This window comes from Myodes glareolus, chromosome 6 (assembly GCF_982192425.1).
Source record: "Myodes glareolus chromosome 6, mMyoGla1.1, whole genome shotgun sequence".
Lineage (NCBI taxonomy): Eukaryota > Metazoa > Chordata > Mammalia > Rodentia > Cricetidae > Myodes > Myodes glareolus.
This window is the reverse complement of record NC_142031.1, coordinates 6,112,663-6,138,387: the sequence shown is the minus strand read 5'-3', so window position 1 is coordinate 6,138,387 and position 25,725 is coordinate 6,112,663. Positions and strand designations below refer to the sequence as shown.

Here is a 25,725-nt window from a genome sequence, read left to right as displayed (position 1 = left end):
CCCTCCGACTGCAGAAGCGTCCAGAAAGGTTAAAATCAGAGAGCTAAGCTGTGTGTGGTGAGAGGCTGAGGCAGGAGGATTGAGAATCTGGACTGCATAGTGAGACTCTGCTTCAACAGACAGACAGACAGATAGACAGATGATTAATAGATATGGGGTGGGTTGGATAGGTGGGTAGATAGATAGATGATGGATGGATGGGGAGATAAATTGGTAGATGGATGGGTGGGTGGGTGAGTAGATAGGCAGATAGACAGACAGACAGGTGATAGATGGATGATGATGGCTATTGGATGGATGGATGGATGGATGATGGATAGGTAGACAGACAGACAGATGATAGATGGATGGTAGGTAGACAGAGCAGTCAAACACTAAGTGCTGAAAGGCGTGTCAGTTTGTCACCCGCTCCCACTGCCTGCCGTTTAGAAACTCAGAACAGTATGACAGCAAATGCAAAAATGTTTTAATTCTATATACATCTAATTTTCGTCACTTATCAAATATGAACGCAAGTTTGCATGCTAGTGAGATGTTTGCTTATACCTATTTGCTTAAATCAGTTTATTGGAATGAACTCAAAGCCACTCCAAAGTAGCCACTTTTTAAAATAATATTTGGGATTTCTTTTTTGCACTTTTCGTATCTTTACACGTTTATCCTTTGTGATGCGTGTCTTTGTGGAGATGGCCTCGCATAGCCAAGGCTAGCCTCAAACTTTTGCAGCTAAGGATGACCTTGACTTCTAACCTTGCTCCACCTCCTGAGGGCTGGCCCTGCAGGTCTGTGCTGCAGGCCTGAGCTCTGCTAGGAATCGAACCCAGGGCTCTGCCAAGACAGGCCAGTGTTCAAATCCAGGGCTCTGCCAAGGCAGGCCAGTGTTCAAATCCAGGGCTCTGCCAAGGCAGGCCAGTGTTCAAATCCAGGGCTCTGCCAAGGCAGGCCAGTGTTCTGTAGACCAACTCAAGCCCCCAACACTGTGTGTCTTTTCAAAAATGTTTTGTAATTAATTTATGTGTCTGACTGTTTGTTTTGCCGGAAGGCGTGAATGTGCACTACTCTGCTTGGTGCCCAGGGAGGTCAGAAGAGGGCACCAGATCCCTTGCAGCTGGAGCTATGGGTGGTTGTGAGCCACTGTGTGGGTGCTGGGAACCGAACCTTTCGGAAGAGCAGCCAGTGCTCCAGCCCCGAGCCACCCCCAGTCCGCTGTGTGTCGTGACTGAGCTGCACCATGTTTTGTAGTATGGAGTCTTGTTGGGGCATTTTTGTAATTTTTCCCTTCCTGTACAATGGCTTATTTCTTCACTCTCTACTGATTAAAAGACTGTTGGAGACATTTATGTCAGCTTGGCACCATTAAAGTTATCTGAGAGGAGGGAATCTCAATTGAGAAAAGAACTCCAGAGCCAAGTAGTGGTGCACGCCTTTAATCCCAGCACTCAGGAGGCAGAAGCAGGAGAATCTCTGTGAGTCTGAGGCCAGCCTGCTCTACAGAAGGAGGTCCTGGATAGTCAGAGCTACACAGAGAAACCCTGTCTTAAAAAACAAAACAAAACAAAACACCTCTATAAGATTGGCTGTAGACAAGACATTTTCTTAATCAGTGATCTATGGGGGAGGCCCAGCCCATTGTAGGTGGTGCCATCCCTGGGCTGGTGGTCCTGGGTTCTATAAGAAAGCAGGCTGAGCAAGTCATGAGTTCAAACCAGCAAGCAGCATCCCTCCATGGCCTCTGCATCAGCTCCTGCCTCCAGGCTCCTGCCCTGTGTGAGCTTCTGTCCTGACTTCCTTCAGTGTTGAACAGTGATGTGGAAGTGTAAGCCAAATCAACTCTTTCCTCCCCAACTTGCTTTGGTCATGGTGGTTCATCACAGCAATAGTAGAACCGAAAGGTTTATTAAAGGTTTGTTTTTATTATTTTAAAGTATGTGTATGTGTCTGTGTAAGTATGGGCGTTGAGTGCAGGTGCCCTCAGAGGTAGAGAAATTGGATGGCCCAGGAACTGGAGTTACAGGCGGTTGTGAGTTGCCCAACATGGTGTGCTGGGAATTGAACTGGGGTCCTCTGGAAGAGTGGTATGTGCTCTCAACCTTGGAGCCCCCGTCTCTTCATGTTTTTGATAGTGTCCTCTGTTGCACAAGACCTTCTAATTTTGCAGGCTGGAGAGATGGCTCAGAGGTTAAGAGCACTGCTGCTCTTCTAGAGGTCCTGAGTTCAAGTCCCAGCAGCCTCATAGTGGCTCACAACCATCTATCTGTAATGAGATTTGGTGCCCTCTCTGGGCGTACAGGATACATGCAAACAGAAGACTCTCTATATAATAAGCAAATAAAAAAGTCTTAGAAAATATGAGTTCCTAATTTTGATGGGCCCAGTGTCCCAGCTGTGCTGCAGAAGAATGCGCTTGTGATCCTAACGCCACCATGCCCAGTTACTTCAGCACGTGTAGATAGATGCCTGCTTATCTGGATGTGCGCCACACGAGTGTAGATCCCTGTGGAGGCCAGATGAGGGTGGCAGCAATCTCTGCAGCTGGAGTTCCTGGTGGTTGTGAGCTGCACACTGTAGGTGCTGGGAACCGAACCTGGGTTCTTTGTAAGGACAGTCGAGCACCCCACAGCTGAGCTATACCCCAGCCGAGCTTGGGCAGCAGGCCAGTCCTCCGGCTATGCTATGTGCTCTGTGATGTCCGTGAGTCATTTGTACAGCTAATGCAGCCAGTGAACTAATGTCCGGCAGACGGCTTGGTTCACAGCCTGCGGCTGATGTATGTTTTCCATTCTCTCCTCGGAGACTTGAGGCAATCTGCTTAACCGTCCCCAAGGAATGAAGGGCCAGGGTGGGGCTAGGGTGTCATTTTATCCAACAAAAACATGATTTTTCTCTGGTTATTTTAGCCGCAATAGCAGGGTGGAGGTCGCTCCTGTCCCCCGATACACAGCCCTACACTGAAGGGAGCGTGTGTTGGACACTCGGGTTACTATACACACACTGTGCAGTCACTGCAGGGAGCGTGTGTTGGACACTCGGGTTACTATACACACACTGTGCAGTCACTGCAGGGCGCGTGTGTTGGACACTCGGGTTACTATACACACACTGTGCAGTCACTGCAGGGCGCGTGTGTTGGACACTCGGGTTACTATACACACACTGTGCAGTCACTGCAGGGCGCGTGTGTTGGACACTTGGGTTACTATACACACACTGTGCAGTCACTGCAGGGCGCGTGTGTTGGACACTCGGGTTACTATACACATACTGTGCAGTCACTGCAGGGAGCGTGTGTTGGACACTCGGGTTACTATACACACACTGTGCAGTCACTGCAGGGCGCGTGTGTTGGACACTCGGGTTACTATACACACACTGTGCAGTCACTGCAGGGCGCGTGTGTTGGACACTCGGGTTACTATACACACACTGTGCAGTCACTGCAGGGCGCGTGTGTTGGACACTCGGGTTACTATACACATACTGTGCAGTCACTGCAGGGAGCGTGTGTTGGACACTCGGGTTACTATACACACACTGTGCAGTCACTGCAGGGCGCGTGTGTTGGACACTCGGGTTACTATACACACACTGTGCAGTCACTGCAGGGCGCGTGTGTTGGACACTCAGGTTACTATACACACACTGTGCAGTCACTATCAGCAAAGACCTGGAGGAGGACACAGACGAAGAGCAGAAGCGGAGAAACCTTTGACTTGCTTGTGACAGAGTTGGGGGCCCAGCTCAGCTGTAGGGCGCTTCCCTAGCCCTCCCTACAATGAGGGTCTGGGGTATGATGCAGCTGTAAGGTTCTTGTCTTGTCCTCCCCACCCCCCAGCCAGTTGGAGGCTGGGGTGTGGCTCAGCAGTGAGGTGCTTGTCTAGACTCCCCCAGAGAGGGGCTGGGGTGTAGTTCAGCTGTGGGGTGCTTGTCTAGACTCCTCCAGTGAGGGGCTGGGAGTGGTAGCGCCTTGCCTGGCCCTCACACTGAAAGGCAAGGAATAGAGTTCAGCTGTCAAGAGCTGTCCTGGTCCACACAAGGCCCTGGGCCCCATCCCTAGCACTCAGCTGAGTTCTGTTCTCCAGCGATTCAGAAAGGCAGCCTTTGGCTGCTCAGAGCCCTTTTTTTTGGCGGTGATGGCTGCTCATGCTACCCAGGATAGCCATGAATGTGGCTGGACTTTGGGTTCACATGAAGTCCAGTGGAAGCCTCCTGGCTCCTTTACTGGGCATTGCAGAAATTTGCCAAAGGCCTGGTTGAGATCTCATCAAGGGAGGATGTCCTTGCTTGGGTTGTAGCTACCCTGTCGCTGAAACCATGGCATCTGGACGAAGTAAGTCTACTCAAGAGAAGTGGAGAACCTTTGCTTTCATTGGACATGGAGTCCCCGGCATCATGAACTCTGGGAGGGAACACTTCTGCATCCCAGGCTACCATTGTTGTTCCATGAACTTCACCTGGAAACAGCATGGGCAACCTCCAGCCACCCTCCGCCTCAGGCGGCCATCCCAGAACTCAGAGGACAACAGTGCCTCTTCAAGTCTCCGGTGACACTTCCTCATGGACTTGTGGATGTCATAGTTTATGTGAGTAACACTTTCCTGGATTAACTCAGATAAAACTAAATTACCCAGCAAGGGCAAGTAATTTTCGTTTACAGAAAACTATTACGGGTCATAAAACTCTTCCCCCATGATGCTCGCCAGTTCCCAATGACCCAAGCCTGGTGACAGTGTCTTTCCTGAGCTTCCACAGCGGGGGACCTACCTTTCCCTCCTCCCCAGTCAGGCTGGCTCCTGTTCGCCTTGTGACATCTCTCTGAACATAACAAGACATCCCTGTTTTGCCCCCACAGTGATCAATGTTGGTTTTATTTTTAAATACATGCGATCATCTATGAAGTCAAGTCATTAAAACAGCCCAAAGTGACCTCATGGAAAATCGGTGCTCCCCAGTCCTGTCCCCAGATCTGTCATGGCGAGCGAGCACAAGCCATGCCGGGTTCTGGGAGACAGGTCACAACGGTTGTCCTTCCCGTGTAAGTGTCCTCTTTAGTTATTTGTTTTCTTCCTTATGTGGACTTTGAGCGGAGACACCCAACTGTCAGCTTCCTCAACTCTACGGGTAGGCTGGGGTGTGGCTCAGCTGGTAGAGTGCTTGCCTATCAGGCAAGAAGCCCGGGTTCGGTTCCCGGTTCGGCATTAAACTAGGCATGGCAATGCAAGATGGTAATACCCAGAACTCAGGATGAGAACCAGGAGGGTCAGGGGGAATTTAAAGCCACCATGAGATAGGAGAACAAACCTTGCACCGGGCTTGCTTTGCACGCAGGATTGAAGACTTCAGTTGCCAGGATGGGGGCTACCATATGCAATGGCCACCAATTTTACCGGCTCTCATTCCCATCTTTGGGGTCTGGTCTGCCCTGGCAACAAGGACTGTTTCTAAACCATCTCCCTCTCTCAAACTTCACTCAGCCCTTCCTATGCAGCCTGGCAGAAGGCTCAGTGTCTGATTTTGGGAAGGAAACTGTCCAGCAGACTCCTCCTGCCCCGAGCAGCCCTACTTCCCTTCTTTTTCCCTCTCCCCCAACCTTCCCCTACCCAAGGCCAAGTTCTCCATCTGCATCAACCCAGGGCAGCTTCCACCTGGGGTCTCCCTCTACCATGACGTCTCCTGTTGTGTCTTTGTTTCTTTTCCTGCCGCTTCTTTGACTGGGGACCACACTGGTGACATCCCCGGCTTGCCTCCTGTCTGTGGTGGTCACTGTTGGTTTTTCTCAAACACCTCCCTTCTTTCTTTTGGAAATGAAGCCTCCTGTGTTTGGCCGGCCACACACTGACAGCTGCTACCCAGCCTCCCTCAGACTGGCTCAGGGGCAGCCATGCTCTCAGCTTTGGTCTCTGGGTCTGACTAGAGTGGTGTGATGTGGTCCCTTCAGGGGAGCTGCTGGCCCCTGCTTTTCCCTCTCTCCCTCCCTCCTCCATCCCTCCCTCCCTCCGTCCCTCCCTCCCTGTGTATGAATGTGATTGTGTGTGTATCTCCCTGTGTGAGTGTGATTGCATGTGTATCTCCCTGTATGTGAGTGTGATTGTGTGTGTATCTCTCTGTGTATGAGTGTGATTGCGTGTGTATCTCCCTGTGTGAGAGTGTGATTATGTGTGTATCTCCCTGTGTGTGTGTGATGGTGTGTGTATCTCCTTGTGTATGAGTGTGATTGCGTGTGTATCTTTCTGTGTATGTGTGTGATTGTGTGTATATCTTCTTTGTCAATTTCTGCCTAACATATCAAAGGTAAAGTTTCTCGCGAGAGTGCAGAACATGTTGATTTGACCAGTCTAACTCTCCCGCTTCCCTCAGGGGTCCTGTCTCCGCCTCTTGTGTTTTGGGATTGCAGATGGGCCTCTCCGTACCAGCCCAGCATTTAGGTGGGTGCTGGCTAGCCTCCCAGCCTAGTCCCCAAGCTTGCTCAGCATTTAGGTGGGTGCTGGCTAGCCTCCCAGCCTAGTCCCCAAGCTTGCTCAGCAAGTATTTTATCTGCTGAGCCTTCTCCTCAGCCCCTTCTCACTCCCTTTTGTGGGGACCGGATGTGGGTGTGAGGGTGTGTGCTTGCTCTGGCCATGGCAATGAGGCGCATCATATCCTTGTGAGCAATGGAGACACTCACAGGAGGGGCTGTCGGATGATCTCATGGAATAGTTGCCCGTCACATTGGCTGTGCTTTAGCTTGAATCTGGAATGTTCCCCCGGAAGCCTGTGTGTTACAGGCTTTGCTCTGAATGTGGACCGTTTAGGCCGTGAAAGCTCCTGAGGAGGAGGCCAGTAGGAGGAGTGCCAGCCACTGCTGTTGTGCTAGAGAAGGAGATATGGACTGATGTGCTTAGAGGGGCTGGAGAGATGGCTTAGTGGTTGAGAGCACTGACTGTTCTTCCAGAGGACCCGGGTTCAGTTCCCAGCACCCACACGACAGCTCACAACTGTCTGTTACTCCAGTTCTAGGGGGACTGACACCCTCATGCAGACACATATGAAGGCAAAATACCAATGCACTTAAAATAAAGATAAATTATAAAAATATATTTTCAAACAGTTTATTTATTTGTTTTTTAAAGATTCATTTATTAATTATATATGCAGCATTCTTCCTGCCTGTATCCCTGCAGGCCAGAAGACGGCACCAGATCTCATCATAGATGGTTGTGAACCACCATGTGGTTCCTGGGAATTGAACTCAGGACCTCTAGAAGAGAAGGCAGTTTTCTTAACCTCTGAGCCATCTCTCCAGTCCAAACAGTTTATTTTGTATATGAATGTTTAGTCCACATGTATCTATGTACACCACACATATGTTTCTGCAGAGGCCAGAAGAGGGATCCCCTGGGACTGGAGTTATAGAAGGATGTAAGCTGCCTTGTGGGTACTGGGAACTGAACCTGGTCCTTTATAAGAACAGTAAATACTCTAAACCAGGGAGCCCTCTCTTCAGTCCCATTGGAAAGGTACTGGTCCCTCAACCTCTTCTCGTGTGCCTCTGTGGCTTCTCGGCTACCATGATGAGAGCAGTCTCATGGCCACCTACTCCCATCATGATGAGCCACCTGGCCACAGCCACCAAACAACAGAGCCAACCAAGTTGAAAGCCCCGAAACTGTTAACTAAAGCAAACTTCTATCGTTCGCAGCTGGTTGGCTCAGGTGCTGTGCCGCAGTGATGGAACACGGACGGACGAAGCCCCGCGAATCTCGGTGTGACCTTTTACTCCTCTACCTGAGACAAGCACACTTACCTCCTTGCCACGTCGCTGTAGCCGTCTGTGCAAGCGGCCCAGCCAGGTGTCTAGTGTGAACATAAACTAGCACGACCAATATGGAATCGTCTGGAAAAGCTTGAGCAGAACAACCGCTCGGCAGCCCACTCCTGTGTGGGCACCCGAGGCGATGACTTCACTGTGTCAGAATAGTCACTGCCCACTTAGCCCTCCAGGAGCAAGACTTCAAACTACAGATGTCCCAAGGGCTTTTGGATATCCAGAGTGTTTATCAAAAAAATAAGACAGAGCGCTGCAAGTCTTAATGCAGATGTCAGAAGCAAAATTACAAAACTTAGTTTAAAACATTTGTTAGCTGGGTGGTGGTGCACACCTTTAATCCCAGCACCTGGGAGGCAGAGACAGGAGGATCTCTGTGAGTTCCAGGCCAGCCTGGTCTACAGAGAGCGAGTTCCAGGACATCCAAGGCTACACAGAGAAACCCTGCCTCAGAAAAACAAACCCATAAATGTATTGGTAGTGGCTGGGAGTATAGATTAAGTCCTGAGGTCCATCCGACACCAGGAAAAAGAAATAGCGGTGAAGGCACACACCGTCTCCTCCGTGCTCTAACCACGTGCGATAGCCTCATGCACTCAGTGTGTTGACCAAAACAAACACATTTTCCTAAATGTGGCCCTCATTCTTTTTTTTGTTTTGTTTTGTTTTGTTTTTAGAGACAGGGTTTCTCTTTGTACCCTTGGCTGTTGGCTGTCCTGGAACTCTGTAGACCAGGCTGGTCTCAAACTCAAAAGATCTTACTGCCTCTGCCTCCCAACTGCTAGGATTAAAGGCGTGCGCCACCACTGCCTGGCTAAGCCTGATTTTTTCTTAGTGACAGGTCACCTGAAGTCCAGCTGGCCTTGCTGTTGAAGGCTTAGTACTCCCTAAGACCACTCCCTGACAACGCTAGGAAAGTCACAGACGTGGAGCCCTTGATACCTCCTGTGATTCGACATTCATGTTTCTCATCAAATTATCTGAGACGCCAGCTCCCTCCTACTCTCTTGTGTACTCTGTGTATGTGTGTGTGCGTGTATGAGCATGTGTGCACGTGTGTGTACATGTCACCGTGCATACACGGAGGTTGGAGGACACCTTGCAGGCACAAGTGCTTTCCTTCCGCTCTCCAGGGCCCAAGTGTTGAACTTAGGACCCTAAGCTTGGGGGCAAGCATGTTAACCTGCTGAACCGTCTCACTGACCCAAGCCTGGGGAAATGTTTTAACTAACATATGCAATTGTACACACGCGCTGTGACATTTCCCAAACATGTCCAAAGTGAAGGGACTTAGCATAGCCATCCCCTTGAGGGGCTTCACTTTGGGAAAATGCTAGTTACCACGCTCGTGGCCCTTCCTCAGTCATCATGGTGGATGTTAGACCAGCAGCCCTGGTAACACAGGATTCAAGGCCCACATCACCTGATCTGCCTGTGCAAGAGAAAGGAAAACATATTGAAGGCAATGGGAGCCCTCAGATTAATGACCTCACATCCGCTGCTGTAAAATATGTCCCTCTATGCTCACAGGCCTTTGAGAAGCCTGGGATTGTGGTGTTTTTTCTTTTTTGTCCACTGACTTTGGTGAACGAACATAATGAAGTTGGAAACTGAAAAGAATTACTGCCTGGGCAGTTTTTTCCTGGTTCTCGGCGTTTCTGTTTCCTGGTGGCAATGCCATTTGTTTACCTTGAAAATGGGAGAAGACACTTTTATGGGTCCTGTCTCCATGGAGCACAGGAGTCTTGCTCACGCAGCTCTGCTCAGCGCCTTCCCACTGGACCCGGTGAAAGAGCACCCCCCCATGGGAGCCACAGCCAATGGGGCGCAGTGTGGGGCCAGATTTATTCCTGCCCTACTTCTCGAGGACATTGATTTCCTCAGAATGCAGAAGGGACTGGCCAGAGGAGCGTCTCTGCCACCCTGAACACGCTGTCTGGATTGTGAGGGTAGGCCTTCGGGATGCTAACTCTTGTTTAACGTCACAGGTGTCTGTCTGCGTGTGCAACTATGTGTGCATGTGCAGGAGGGCAGAAGGTGACCTCACTGTCCTTCCTCAGATGCTGTCCACCTAGGTTTTTGACACAGGATTTCTCATTGGCCTGGGACTCACCAATTAGACTAGCTTGGGTCCTCATTTTACATGGAAAGAATTTACTGGCTAACCTAGCTTCTAACCTTCAATGTCTAATTCTTTGTTGTTTTGAGACAGGGCCTCACTGTGTAGCCCTGATTGGCCTGGAACTTGCCATGTAGATCAGGCTGTCCCTGAGCTCAGAGAGATCCCCCTGCCTCCGCCTCCCGAGCACTGGGATTAAAGGAGTTTGCCACCACACCTGGCTCAGTGTCTAATTCTTAGTCTGTGAATATAATGAGCTGTCTCCTCCCGGAAAGGATCGAGGTTTTATTTATTTATTTTTTTAAAAATATTTTATTTATTTATTTATTATGTACACAATATTTTGTCTGTGTGTCTGTCTGCAGGCCAGAAGAGGGCATCAGATATCAGTTCAGATGGTTGTGAGCCACCATGTGGTTGCTGGGAATTGAACTCAGGACCTTTGGAAGAGCAGGCAATGCTCTTAACCACTGAGCCATCTCTCCAGCCCCCTGGATCGAGGTTTTAATGAATGCCTGGACATTTTCGCATGCCGTGTGTCCTTACCACAGAACAATGTTGTTGAAGGAGAACAGAGGCCCTTCTTCAGGCTCCACCCAGAAAATCTTGACATCACACCACTACCAGCTACTCCCCTGCTTCGGAGAAACATCAGTGCCAGCAAGTGTCTCCTGCCATCATCTGTCTGGGCCAAAGGATAACTATCAGGCCCAGATCCTGGCTTAGCAGCAGGGAGATTATGGAATGGGAGAGTTACAAGGTGTTAATTTTCAAGATGATAATGATGACGGTAATGATGGTGATGATGGTGATGATGGTGATGATGGTGATGATAGTGATGATGGTGATGATGATGGTGATGATGACGGTGATGATGGTGATGATGATGGTGATGACGGTGATGATGGTGACGGTGATGATGGTGATGATGATGGTGGTGATGTTGGTGGTGATGGTGATGGTGGTGATGAGATGTGTTTAGAAGTTAAGGCAAAACTCAGCAAGTTGGCTGCATTTTCTGCTTCTGTCTTTTTACGAAGATCGTGCTGGTAGGATGTGTGCACCTTTCAAAGGCCGAGGGACTCTGGCTTCTGTAATAGATGGTTTCTGGCAGAGAAACAGGAACATCGAATTCGTTTCAATGCTAAGCCATGGTTAGCGGTGGTAATATTTCTTAAGAGAGGGACAAGCCACCTACTTTGTAAGCACAAAGTGGATCATCTCTGTCTTTCTGATCAGAATTGCAAGCCTACCCAGCCTCCCCCTGGCAAAACAGCACACCATAATTCTCCTCATTTGGGGCCTTCTTTTACTTGTTGGGAAAAAAATTAGTTTAGGGAAGTTGGAAAACCAGCCAAATGTCTTCTATCTGATTAGCCCGGGCAATCACAGAGGAGCATTTCCCCAAGGCAGAAAAGCCCTTGGCAGATGGAGCAGCGGCAGGGACAGCCTGCATAGCAACCGATCCCAAACCGTTCCAGGATGTCAGCAGCACTAGGGGGACTGGAGCACATGAAGGTGGGTGCGGAGACAGGGGAGTGTCTGTTTGTACTCAGTCTGTGGAAATGAGGCTGGGGACACAGTCGGGTCTCTCCTTCCACCTGTGGGTTCCTGGGATTGTGAAGTTTGGGGGCAAGTTCCTTTACCTACTGAGACTTCTCAGTGGCCCTGATGGAATTTCATTCGTTTGGGTTTATTGTTTGAGACGGTGTCTCACTATGTAGCCCTGGCTGGCCTGGAACTTATTGTGCAGCCCAGGCGGGTCTCAATCTTGCAGTAATCATCATGTGTCAGGACCTAAGGACTTGGGAGTACATGCAAGTGTGCAACGTCATATTGGGAGTACACGCAAGTGTGCACCGTCACACTTGGGAGTAAATGCAAGTGTGCACTGTCATGCTCAGGAGCACACTCAACTGTGCACCGTCATGCTCGGCAAGTGTGCACTGTCACGCTCGGGAACACACACAAGTGTGCGCCATCTTTCCAACAGCAGCAACAGAAGCTATTTTTAAACATCAAGACCTCTCCTTTAAAATGAGGTTATAAAATCAGGTGCGGTAGCACATGCCATTGATCCCAGTACTAGGGAGACAAAGGCTGGAGGAGTCTCTGTGAGTTCTAGGCCAGCCAAGGCTACAGAGTGAGGCACTGTCTCAAAAGAGAGAGAGAGAGAGAGAGAGAGAGAGAGCGAGAGAGAGAGAGAGAGAGAGAGAAAGTTCTTCGGTTACGGGACCAGTGAGGCGACTCAGGTGGTAAAGGGGCTTTCTGCTGCCGAGACAGATGTCCTGAGTTCCACCTCCACATGGTCAAAAGAGAGTCCCTCGAGTTGTTCTCTGCCCCCCCCCCCATATGCTATGTCATACACACCCCAATAAATAAGTATAATTAATTTTTTTTTTTTTTTGAGAGCAGGTCTCACTATCTAGTTCTGGCTAGCCTGGAACTTGCTATATAGACCAGGCTGGCCTCAAACTCACAGATTCACCTGCCTCTGCCTCCCCAATGTAATTTAAATAATTTACAAGAAAGAGGTTGCTCAGAGCCTCCAAAACTAGGAAAAAAAAACTCAATTAGGAAAACGGTTCTGGCTGTCCTGGAATTCACTCAGTAGACGAGGCTGGCCTCAAACTCACAGAGATCCTCTTGTCTCTGTCTTGGGGGTACTGGGATTAACGGTGTGCACCACCACTGCCCAGCATGAAGCCTTTCTTAACCAGAGATTTATTGTTAAAATCGGGGATTTTGGCCAAGAGGCGGCTGACAGAACCTTTGGTGTTCATTGAGCTGCATCACCAGCCACGAGTCATGTTTGACTTCTGCTGAGTTGGGTTAATACTTTCTGCTTCTTTTGTTTGTTTGTTTGTCTATTTTTTTTGAGACAGGGTTTCTCTGTGTAACAGTACTGGTGTCCTGGAACTCACTCTGTAGACTAGCCTGGCCTTGAACTCACAGTGATCCTCCTGCCTCTGCCTCCTGAGGCAGTTGGGATTAAAGGTGTTCACCGCCATTGCCTGACACTTTTAGGCTTCTTGAAGTCTGAAAATGAATCATACATATTACCAAATAATATGGGAAATGTTTATTGAGGCATCATATTTAGATGGTTTTGTTTTATTTTCTTAAAAAGATTATTTTTAATTTATGTGTATGTGAATTTTCCTGCATACATATATGTGTAGCAATGCATGCAGTGCCCTGAGAGGCCAGAGGAGGGCGTCAGATCCCCTGGGACTGGAATTGCAGATAGTCGTGGGAGCTGAAAACCAACTAGAATCCTTTCCAAGATTGACAAACTTTAGTTTCCAGTCTGCGCTTTTAACTGCCGAGGCCTCTCCAAGTCCCACCTCCATTTTGTCCATCTTTGCTCCATCCTGGGTACACAGCCTCTGTGAGCCTGGTTTGGCCAAGTTTTAGGGTTCAATAAATCAGTATAACTTAAAAATGTTTAAATAATTCACATTTGTACTAAATAAGAGTACATTTCTGATTAGATCATTTTAATATTGAAATAGGTAGGTATTTTCAAGTTGTATGGATACTTTTCTTATCTTAGCTCATGTGTATGCGTGTTTGTATGATTGTCTGTACATACACCTCATGCCTTCAGTGCCCACAGAGAACAGATGAGGCACTGGTGGGCCCTTTGCTATGAGATATTGTATGGGTGCTAGGAACCAAACTCTCTCTGCAAGAGCAGCAAGTGCTCTTAACCGCTGAGCCATCTCTCCAGCCCTATACATCATTTTATTGTTCTTAGCTTCTTGTTCTAACTTCTGTTTCTCTTCTATTTGGCAGATTTATTTAAATTCAGACTTTTTATAATGTGTTGTATTGATGTCAGCTTTAATAGGTAAAACTTTTGATTTATTTAAAGATGTGTGTGTGTGTATGTGTGTGTGTGTGTGTGTGTGTGTGTGTGTGTGCTCCATCTTCATGTAGTATGACTTTATGCCAGAAGAGGGCACCAGGTCTCATTACAGATGGTTGCGAGTCACCATGTGGCTGCTGGGAACTGAACTCAGGTCCACTGAAAGAGCAGTTGGTGCTCTTAACCCCTGAGCCATCTCTCCAGCCCCTATTTCTTTATTTTTAAAGTAAATCTTTCATAGACCACTTGACTTAGCACTGCTATGTGGCCTAGATTGGTCTTGGATGCTAAATTCTCCTACCCCCAACTCTTGAGTGCTGGGCTTATCAGCTTGTGCCACCACCTAAGACATTTCTTTCCTACGAAGCTAAGAAAAGCATTGTGGTCTTTTCATGGTAATATTTATCAAATTTACATATCTAAGCTCACTTTGCATTTTCTAAATTACTTCCACTCATCAGTTCATTGGGATCAACATCTAAGAGCTGACTTTAGTTTCCCGGTTCTCTGCAGCCGCGGTACTCTTGTATTGTGTGAAAGGGTGCCCGACAGAAGTAAGAGATTTTTCTTGGTTCATGGTTTTGGTCCACCGTGGTGGGGACGGTATGATACAGTGGCTGAGCCGTGGTGTCTGGTTCCTGTCTCGCTCTCTGTGGTGTGAGCTGCCTCTCTCTGCCATGTCCTCTGCTGACATAACGGACCGAACAATCCAAACAACCCTTCCTCCCTTGACATCACCAAGTACCTACCACTGTGGGGCGGTTCTGGGACCAAACCACTAAACATAGCTTCTTTGTCCTTTGGGACTGATATGTGGGTACAATTTGGAAATTTGCGGATATATGTGTTAGAGAAGACGTAGAATTTTATAGGCAGCGCTTAGCAGGTGATTCCTGTCGGAGCTTGGGAGACCAGAATGCAGAGACTATAATATCGGGCTTGGCGAGGTGAGAGGTGGGAGCGAGCCTGAAGTGGGAACGGGACCACAGGCTGTTCCCGTTACATTCTGGTGGAGAACTTGACTACACTGTGCTTGTGTCTTGAATGTTCGAGTGGGGAGTAAGGCCAACATAAGGAAGTGATTTGGAGGAGGAGGTTCAAGGTAGCGTAGTGCTCAGACCGTGACCTGTTAGTTATGACTGTGTTTAGCCAGATTTTCAGTGAGCACTGAAAGGAGGTAGACCAGAAACCTGCGAAAAATGCGGCACACAAAGGGCTCATCTAGAGGCCACGCAATGTGTCTGCTAAAGGTGGCGGTGGGGGATTGCCGCCATTGAAAAGAAGCCAGGAGATTTGCACGGGACATAGAAAGGGTGCTTTCAGGCCATCTCAGGAATTGTTAAGACCCGGCTTACTATAGCCCCTTGGATGTAAAGCTGAAACTCATTTGGAGGTGTACTTTAAACAGAGTGCAGCTGATCTCTCCAGGGTGGTGTCTCACCAGGTCAGCTACCCAGACACCTAGAGGCCACGGCAGTCATGGCGTGAGGTGCGGCAGGCTTTCACTGAAGGAGAGCTTGGATTCTGCAGGTATGAGGAAAGCGGGAGCTGTGAGGCACTGGGGGCTTCTAACGAGGCTTCCTGGAGAAGCCATGAGGCCCGCCCCATGTTGTGAAGTCAGATTCCCTGCAGGGAGACTCGAAAAGAACTCTGGGTAGCTCCAAGGTCTCTAGCTCTGAAGAGCGGGTATAACAGGTGTCCACTGCCACGCCCAGCTTGTCTGATGCTAGGGCGGAAACAGGTCTCCGTGCCTCCTAGGCAGGCACTCACTCTACAGACAGAGCCTCTGAATATTTCAGATAACGTGCTTCGTAGCGAGTTCCAGACTACAGGACATATTGCTCCCCAAGGAGGCTGCCCCCGCCAGCACAGCAGGCCACCCACCAAAGCACAGGTCTGAGAAAGTATTGACTCATGAGCGTCTGTATGGGGAGGCAGAGTCCCAGATCCGCAGCCTGCATTCCGCAGCCTGCATTCCCGAGGAGAAGGGTTACGGATGCCCTTTCCCCAGATTCTACAATTTACTTTTCGTGTGTCAGTACGCACATGTGCCGTGTGTGCCTGAAGCCTGTGACGATCAGAAGAGGTCAACGGATCCCTGGAACTGGAGTGTTGGCTGAGTGTGAGCTGCCATGTTGGTGCTGGGAACCAAGCGTGGATCCTCTACAAGAGCCATGAGTATTCTTAACCACCAAGCCACCTCTCCAGCCCCTATTATTGAAGGAAAGAAACTTTGTTTTATCGGTCTTTATCACACGGATGTGAGTGTGTGATGCGTATGTGCACACGCGAGCGTGCAGCGGTGTCTCTGTGCTGCTCGGGGGACAACTCTGCGGAGCTGATTCTCTCCTCCCATTTTCAGCTGGGTTCTGGGGATTGAACTCAAGCCACCAAGGTTTCACAGCATTTACCTTCTCCTGCTGTGCCATCTAGCCAGGCCTGGATTCGGGAATAATTATGAGGTGAGAAACAGGGGTGTCTGACATGGGGAAAGCCGGCTGCAGGTTAGAGCAGAAGTCTCGGAGTACATAGCAATCGTCTTTATAGCAAACATGTGCTCAGGAAAAACGGCAGTAGCATTACCCAAGAGTGGAGGTCTGAGTTCTGGGACATCCAAGCGGTACCCAGGCCTACACGGACTGACATGAATGGCTCGGGCTTTCAGGTGTTCAAGCTGCCTCTAAGTTCCTGCAAATCAGCTCAGACAGTTGTTGCCATGGTGATTCACACATCAGAGTGTGGGATTCCCTCTGTGTGCTGTGAATGCCATTGGTTAATAAAGGAACTGCTTTGAGCCTCTAGCAGAGCTATAGGGGAACAGAGCTAGGTGGGGAAAACTAAATGGAATGCTGGGAGAAAAAAGGGCGGAGTCAGAGAGACACGATGGAGCCGGAGACAGACGCTGGGAACTTTACCCAGTAAACCCCTGCCACATGGCGATACACAGGTTAATAGAAATGGGTTAAATTAATATAAGAGTCAGCCAATAAGAAGCTAGAGCTAATGGGTCAAGTAGTGATTTAATTAATAGAGTTTCCGTGTGATTATTTCGGGTCTAAGCTAGCCGGGTGACTGGGAACCAACAAGTGGCTCTCCGCCAACATCAGAGTGTCCCCTTCGGCTAGGAGTGCACTGTTGGTGACAGGAGGGAGAGAAGCTGAGGGTTTCCTCAGCGTCAGTACTGGTGACAGGAAAGCTAGATGACTGGAAATAACAAGACTGCATCCTTCTTCCACCCAGACTGTCATACTCCATGTTTCCACAGCCACCATGTCACATGATCCAAGGAAAAGATGGGCAGGTGGAAATAGGTCTTGCTGCCAAGGGCCAGCGCAGAACCCAAGCGAGCTTGTCATGCGCAGGACTGCTGTGGTTCCATGGAAACTTCCAGCCTGGCTTGTGAGAGCCTGAAGGAATCTTGTGAACACTGGCTTTAATCTCCTCCTTTTCTAGATGAGAAAAGCAGGCTCATGGGAGAGAAGTGACTCACCTACCAGCCTGGCTGTTGACTGGCACCATTGGAATAGGGCTCCAAGTCTTTCATTTCTAATTGAATCCCAGGAGAGTCATTTCAGGCATGCTGGGCAAGGGCGGGATGTTTGCATTGTGCATGTGCCCTCCCTACAAGGTGACACGGTAACGAAGCAGATGGCCTGGGTGGGAATTCTGACCCCGGCCCTTCTGGGCTTGGCGGCCTTGGTGGCTTTGTGCCATTCTGTGAATGGACCCACACTGAGGCATTGGTGATTATGGGGTTTCTATTCCAGATGAACCCACTTTCTGAAGAGGGATGAAATAAATCTCTGCGGCTGGCACCTAACAAAAGAGCCAACGGAGTCAGTGTGCCATAAATGCCGTAAATGCCAAATGAGTGCGCGCAGGTGGAGCTTATTCACTTGAACTTGAATCCAGGGAAGGATCGGGAAGTTAGCCTCCCGGAACTCTCTAGTGCAAGCCACAGGAAGAGGCGACTGCATATTCTCCCCTTGTGTAAGGTTTGTGTTACTCCCCAAACTCATCCTGAGATAGACAAAGTGACGCGAATTCTAACCGGAGGCTAAGCTCAGTTCTATTGGTTCCCAGGAGGGTGGAGGCGAGCGTTCCAGTGAGGTCATTTGATCAATAGTTTGTGATCCCCAACGACTCTTAACACACAAGGACTTGAAGCAGAGCCACAGCTGCTTCTCTGTTTTTGTATACAGTGGAGGATGCCATATATTTGGGAGTCTGTGTGTGTCTGACGCTGTGTGTGTGTGTGTGTGTGTGTGTGTGTGTTGTCTGTCCTTGGGATGAAAATCAGAGTCTGAAACTTGCTAGATGAGTGCCAAACCATGAAGTTATAATCCCAGCCCACCATTTTTTGGGGGCGGGAGGGACAGGATCTCACTGTCTAGCCCAGGCTGGTCTTGAGATCACAATCCTCCTGCCTCAGCTTCCTCAGTGATGGTATTCTAGGCTATGCAGTCTTACCATAGTATATCAAGGAAATCTCCTAGAATCCTTAAAGCAATCAAGGGCCGGTGAGACGGTTCATGGGGTAAAGGTGCTTCTGCCAAGCTGGACCTTGAATTTGATGCCCGGGATCCACGTGGGGGGAGGAGAGAACTGGCTCCTGCAAGTGCTTCTCTACTGTCGCACACATGTATACTCTTACACATGTGTGTGCGCGCACATGCACACATGCACACACACACACACACTTAAAAATGTAATAAAAAGCTTCACAAGAGAAAACAGTCGTGAGGGTGAAGGCTGGTGTTGGGGATGGAGTAGAAGACTGATGTTTCCTTTGTTGTAGCTGGCAAGCACCGTGGCTGAGGCGGGGGCAGGGCAGTGTTGTGGGGAGCGGGAATAATGTCTACAGGGAGTCCTCTTTCATTAGGCAAATATTTATCAAGCATTACTTGGCCCAAGAATGGATGAGTACTTAGAACCCTTAGGGACATACTTGTCTTGCCCTGTGGAGATCACAGGATAAAAACATCGGCATGAATTTGCTTACTAAATTTTGGAGAACGAATTGGAAAATTTTTCACACAAAGTTTGGAAGGACACACTTCAAACCTGACGGTGCCCGGGACCAGTGGAGGGTTGGTGGTTCTATACATCAAAGAGGTGTGGGTGCCCTCAATACCCACTACACACGTGACAGGGAAGCGTCAATAGAAAAAGCGGGGCAAGGACAGCAGGTGATTAAAAAAGCAGAAGTGAAAGCAATTGGTCAAGTTCGATGAAAAACTCTATGCAAATTAGATCTTCAACAAACCAAGTCCATACTAAGGTGTGACATTGAGCAGTTGGTGAAAGCGAACTTTCAGCATTGGGGTATGGGAGAGGATTGTAAATGAGCAAGTCAACGTAGATTTCCAGTAAGTTCAAGGTCATTGCCTGCTACATATCGAGTAGACAGGAATACGTGAGATCCCGTCTCAAATTAATAAAAATAGATTCAGGTAAATCCTCATGAGGTCCGTGGTGACACTGGGGGACATGCGAGTCACTCTTGAAAGCCGTTTCTTGATGGAAGTCCTCTGTCTACCATCTGACTTGTCCTAACTGAGATTTCTGCTCCCAAGGTTCAGACATCCATCCCTGGGGCCACTTCTTAGAGGTGGAAATTGCTGAGCCAGGCTTTCTTACATAACAACTGCTTGTGTTGGTGTCTGGTTGTGAGCTAGTTAGCATGTGACTGAACTAGTTGGTGTATGGCTGTGAACTAGTTAGTTGTGACTTTGTGAACTAGTTAGCATGTGACTGAACTAGTTGGTGTATGGCTGTGAACTAGTTAGTTGTGATTGAACTAGTTGGTGTGTGGCTGTGAACTAGTTAGCATGTGACTGAACTAGGTGGTGTGTGACTTTGTGAACTAAAAGCTGAGCATGGCACAAGTCAAGAAGAGGCAATTAGAGGTAGCCTGGCCAGGGTCCCTCTAACATCCACACTTCATAAGAAAAGCTAGTAAGGCAACAGGAGACTGCCTGTTTTTACCACAGATTCTCCGTGGCCACCATCCTCCATCGCCATTACAGTGATCTCAGTTTCACCGTCACAAGCCTGACGAGTGTTCTGGAAACCTCACGGACAACATCTGACCCCCACAAGCCGACGGTTGAGCACAGCTGAGTTCTGGTGACTACAGCAACTTTCTCTTTCATAACAATTTCTAGCAAACACCTCGCATTCTCTCTGCAGAAATCGGTATGCAGGCGCCAGGTGATTTATTTGTATAGCATCCCATGCCTCTTCCCAGAAGAGGGGACAGGGACAGAACACTCTGTCAAATAAACAATTGCCCAAGGTGTTGGGCAAGAGAAACTGGGACAGGAAGCGAACTGCAGACTCTGCCCCAGGTAAATGCCTGATAAGGCAAACAAACCGTGGACAATGAGTTCCTGTCTCCCACGTGATAAATGTTTATGCCGGAGCAAGCTATGTTTGAGTACCTTTCTCTGTGTGAACATTGACCTTTGAATGCAAAACACGGGGCTAATTTCCTAGGTGAGGTAATTAATTTTATTGACTCAAGGTTATACTGGGAACAACAGAAATTGTTTTTGCAATTGTTGAAAAAGTGATTCAGCGGCTGGTGACAGCGGTCAGCTTCCAGTCAGAAACCTGGGGCACAGTCTGCTTGCCTGGCACGGCAGCATGGCACAGATCGAGTGACTTGTATCTGTGATCCCACCCGGGAGGTAAGGGTAAGATGACCACACCTGAGGTTACAGTGAGTTCCAGGACTGCCTAGGCCGTATGAGACTGTCTTAGAAAATCAATAAAAAAATAAAATACCTAAGGTCTGTGGTCTTGCTCCACATGCATCTTGCTGACTTTTACAATTGGGCCATTACCTAACTGCCTGTGGGGACTAACACTTCAAGAGCCAACTCAACATCTGTCCCCAAGAGCCGGGTAACTCAACATCTGTCCCCAAGAGCCAGGCAACTGAACATCTGTCCCCAAGAGCCGGGCAACTCAACATCTGTCCCCGGGCAACTCAACATCTGTCCCCAAGAGCCGGGCAACTCAACATCTGTCCCCAAGAGCCGGGTAACTCAACATCTGTTCCCAAGAGCCGGGCAACTGAACATCTGTCCCCAAGAGCTGGGTAACTCAACATCTGTCCCCAAGAGCCGGACAACTCAACATCTGTCCCCAAGAGCCGGGTAACTCAACATCAGTCCCCAGGAGCCGGGCAACTCAACATCTGTCCCAAAGAGCCGGGCAACTCAACATCTGTCCCCAAGAGCCGGGCAACTCAACATCTGTCCCTAAGAGCCGGGTAACTCAACATCTGTCCCCAAGAGCTTGGGCCTCCTTTGCGCCACAAAGGCATTGTCTGCGTCCTTGAAAAGCATAGCTTTCTTTACTATTGTTTTCATTGTGTTTTTGAACCTTTGTGGACTTTTCTGGGGGATTCTGGGAAGAAATACCTCAGGGGGCTGGGGCTTAGCACAGGAGCAGAGTGCTCTCTGTGTTTGGCCCCCAGCACGAATGAAAACCAAGGGCATCTCCAGAGCCTCATGAGAATGCCACCTATCTCGTAAATATTCAAAGGGGTCTTTAAGGTCTGCAACACAGAACCCACACTGCTGTGTACTCCTTCTTTGGGACAACCCACTCCGATCTCTCTTTGGAGGGCTTGTGCTGGATAAATTCTGCTTAAACTGTGTCTTGTGGTTGAATTCTTCCCTTCAAGAAGATAAGAACTGGACCTGCATGTTGGTGTGAGTCACCTGAGGCCGTGTTGATGTCCGTGGCCCGTGGTATCGATGACTGCAGACTCAGTTGAGAAAGAAGCACATAGAAGACTTTTGTGACAGCCCTCACTATCCCCCACTCCCACCCACCCGAAAAAGTAACAGCCTAGACAGGAAACCATCCAAGAGTACTCTTGAAACTTGTGATAAGGAAGCTGAAGTGTAGCTCTCACAACGGAGGGCTCCTGCAGGGGTGTGGGTGGGGAAGGACTCAGTTTTCTTTAAGGGGCCATATAATATTGGCATTCAGGCGCATACCTGGCCCACTCCTTGGAGACCTGGCAGAGTGTGTCACCCCTGCATGGATACCCAGTATTCTGTCTCTGTGGACATGTGTTGTGTCCTTCCCTTTACAAGGCACAACCCTGCCTGCTTCCTCTCTCTTCTTCCTCCTCTTCTCTCCCCCCCCCTCCCCATAAGGCTGCTCTGTGCCCTCTTTCTCCCTCCCCCCAATAAAACTCTCCACTTGAGTACTGTTTCTTTCTCACTCTAATGAGGCCCCTTGACTCTAACCTGCCAAGGCTGCCACCCGCCATTTTAAAAACAACATTGGTGCCGTCAAACTCGTCAGGTTCTCCTGGCAGTATGAGACACTCAGGGACCCTGGAGCCTTCAACATCACTTTTTCAGCTAAAGGATGGCTGAACCCCTTCAACACTGGCATGGTCAATCAGCCACTCCATCTCCACATCTGACCATTTCCCAGGCATGAGGATTCGTCTTAACTGTGGTTTCTTGCTTTTCAGCTCCACCACAAGCCCTGGTACCAGCAACCCTGAGTCTATCATGCTCAGATCTCCCCAACCCCTGTTCCTGTGTGATGACACAGGGGACAGCTTGTGCCCATTCAGCACCGCATGGACCCTGGACTTTCGTGTGATGACACACTGGCCAGCCTGGGCCACCTCATTAGTCCTCACTGAATTTCTGGGACGCTGGAGTTCAATCCTTGGCTCTTACTTTTCTACCTCACTCACGGAAAATGCACCTAAACTTCCCTGACTTTGCCCCAATACCCCTCAGATATCAATTCACATGGCTGCTTACCGGTGCCCCATATCCCAGTATTCATGGAACATTTGCAACTTCTGTCAGTGATCCAATAGACAGAAAGAGTCCCCTTTCCCTACATTCAAGCTTTCTCTTTTCTTTGCTTCAAGCCCAACTCCTCTACTCAGTTCCTGTACTGTGCTGTAGTTTGGTTCGTTCCTGTGCTCCCCCATCCCTTGTACCATGCAGGCTTTGGGGACGGGCTACCCTGACCTGATGGGAGCCGCGTCATGGCCAGGAACTGTATGTTATTCCCGTGTCACTTTATACTGTGAACTTTTATTGTTGGATTTTTAGATTGACCGTCTGACATGGTTTCCTGGGAAGATTTTTGTTTCTGTTAAAAGTTCTGCCTGTTTCATATATACAGATGGAACTGTATGAACCCTGGGGCTGGACTCATGTGTTTCTAACTGGTTTTGAATGCCTGAGTTTTATGTGCCCTGTATGTGTGTCTTGCTAATTGTTTATGGTTTAAAACCTGTAAGGCTTCTGACTCCAGATTGAACCGGCTCTGGAAAACACCGCGTGGTCTGTCAATACCTTACAACACGTGGGTAGACACCATTTTGGCTAAGGTCAGAGACAGAAGTCAGATGACCTTACCACCATTTCTAGTAAGGGTGACCTTTTGGGTGGCCGCCATTTTGGTTGGGGTTAAAAGAGATACTTCACCCCCATCTTTGGTAATGGTGACCATGAGGACTGACCCCACTAAGGAGACCTTAGGTCTCTAATACACTTTGGATTAGGATATATTTCTGTGTGATAATTCCTGTCTTGTCCTTAAAACAAGGTTTATAAAAGATAGGGTTTAAAACGGTGCTGGTTTCCTGAGATATTACAGCTGCACCTCTGAATTTATGTGTAGGGATGAATCATGCTGGCAGCCAGATTTTGTAACATAGGAATAAGCCCATTGATATTAAAACTAAATTGCTTGCATTGTTAAAACTCGATTTTGCCTTATCTATCTTAGGACCACAGCTAAATACCAGAAATGGAAATTTTCCTGTTTGATGATATCTAAACAGTCTGACAAAGGGTCTCCTTATCTAAGGTCTATGAAGGCTAACAAATACCAATTTACGAATATATGCCTAACCTTCTTGCTTTTACTAACATTGGTAAGGTGTAACTAATTGAGGAAACTGTACATCCAGGTTTAACTTACATATGCTCTCAAAGTTAAAACTAAACAACATTTATCTGATTTAGATATACTAACAGATTTTGTTCCCTTGATCCTCAAACACATTTAGGGCTCTGAAAATATGGTATTTAAAATCTTTAATTAAAAAGCTTTTTGTAATAGAGAGACATGCCAGCTCCTGGCAGCACCCCTGTTTCCTTGGGCACAGAAGACCCTCCACATGGAATCTGCTTCAAAAGTGGCAACCCTAGTCATAGAACAGAAACTTCCTTTAACCTCAACTACTGCCAAGACCCTATTCAGACGATGGGCAAAACAGGACACTGGGGAACTGATTGCCTTCAGTCACCTAGACAAAAATAGGCTGGTCCTCTCACAAGTCAATACTCCACAGACAGTCTGTTGGATCTTCTGGGACCTTGCAGGCCTAGGCCTGTAGACCAAAGATGGATGCCCCAATGTTAGGGAAACTGCTGTCGAAGACTGGTGTTGCCTGAGACCATGGAGGACCCTGGAGTAGCTGTCTAGGTAGCCAGCAAACAAGTTTCTGTTGTTTTCAACTGCAAATGCAGGTAAAATTTATCCTTCTCAGCACTCTGATGCTGTTTGACAACTAGTAACTTTGTCAGTTTAACAGCAACAACCAAAACTTCGGCTGCCTTCTCGGTTCTCTATGTAAAATTCAGATCACAGGCCTCACTTTCCCAGAGCTAACACTAAGTCTAGACACAGTTTCTCTCATTACCAGACCCAAGATAAGAGAAACTCTCAAACCGCGTTTCAGTACAGCTTCTTACCATTCCCTCATTCAAAGGAAGGCGCTTTGCAGTGACTGCTCTCAGGGGTCAGCCGCCCGTGTCTCCCGGTGAATTAGACAGAAAGAAAGAGGTTCAAGGTGTGAAGTTATTGTGAGGATATGAAAGCTTAAGACGTGAGGATCTGAAATTGTGTCAGAGCCTAAGAAAGTGACTTAAGGTGTAAATGCGAGTCACCAAATCTGAGGGTGAAAATGTCTACCCTCAGTGCTGACGAAGAGAAAGTGATACGAGACACTCAGAAGAATGAGTGAGATGACTGCGTCCTGGGGTGGCTGAGTACTTTTGTGTGTTTTCCAGGCTCTGTGGAACTGGATGGCTGGCAGCCTGGACCTCGCAAGATGCTGGAAAAGAAGAAAATTATGTCTGGAAAAAATTTTAGATCCTGGTGATTAAGGGAGGAGAGTCCCAAGATGGAAGATAGAGGGGTTTTTTGGAGGGGAGAGTGGTGGAGGAGGGAATTTCCCAGGGGTTCCTGAGACCAGGAATGATAAGGGAAGAATTAAATGATACTTATTCTGGGTGAGTCTGGTCCATTTAGATAGGTCCAATTGGCTCCCTGTAGCTTATGAAAAAAATGTTTGAAAAGAAATAAATTTTGGACATATTAAAAGATTATAATTATGATGGTATGGTGTTGGAATAGAAGGTGGTGGGAGAAGGGAGGAAAAGAAGGGGGAATTATTGGAAAGGGGAATTATTAGAAGGGGAATGTTTTACCTGAAGCAAATCTTCTTGTTCTCTTTAGCATCGTGGTATTAGCTCAACATCCAGGAGACACTGCTGCAGTCAGTGACAAACCTGTTATGTTAAAGTCTGTTCTGTGAGTTTCCGGAGTCTGGGGCTGTGAATGTCCCCAAACTCGTTATTGTTTCTTATCACCTGGGCTCCGACTCTGTGTTTAATGATGGTATCTGTAATAACAGCTGAGTGGTTAACTGGAAATTTAAGCATGACATTGGAGATATGGAGAAGTTGGAAAAGCAGATAGGAGGAAGAGGAAGAGGGAGAGTATACAGGGTTTTTGGCACAGGAGGGTTGAGTGCAGTGATGAAACTTTTATTTTTCTGGAATTGGAGAAAGAATGGCTGATCTTGGTGCCCTCTGGAACTTAAGGGAGCAGGGCCTTGTTTGAGTTACCGTATACGAGGGGTATCTT

The 25,725-nt window shown here is 48.3% G+C and overlaps 1 long non-coding RNA gene across 1 annotated transcript in view; it reads left to right on the top strand.

Annotated features, from left to right (window-relative positions):
- Nucleotides 1–25,187, top strand: part of LOC146894069 (uncharacterized) — a 31,721-nt gene extending 6,534 nt beyond the window's left edge. The window contains exon 4 of the long non-coding RNA XR_015001980.1: nucleotides 24,867–25,187. This is a non-coding gene — a long non-coding RNA (uncharacterized LOC146894069). The remainder of the gene's footprint in view (nucleotides 1–24,866) is intronic.
- The last annotated feature ends 538 nt before the right edge of the window (nucleotides 25,188–25,725 follow it).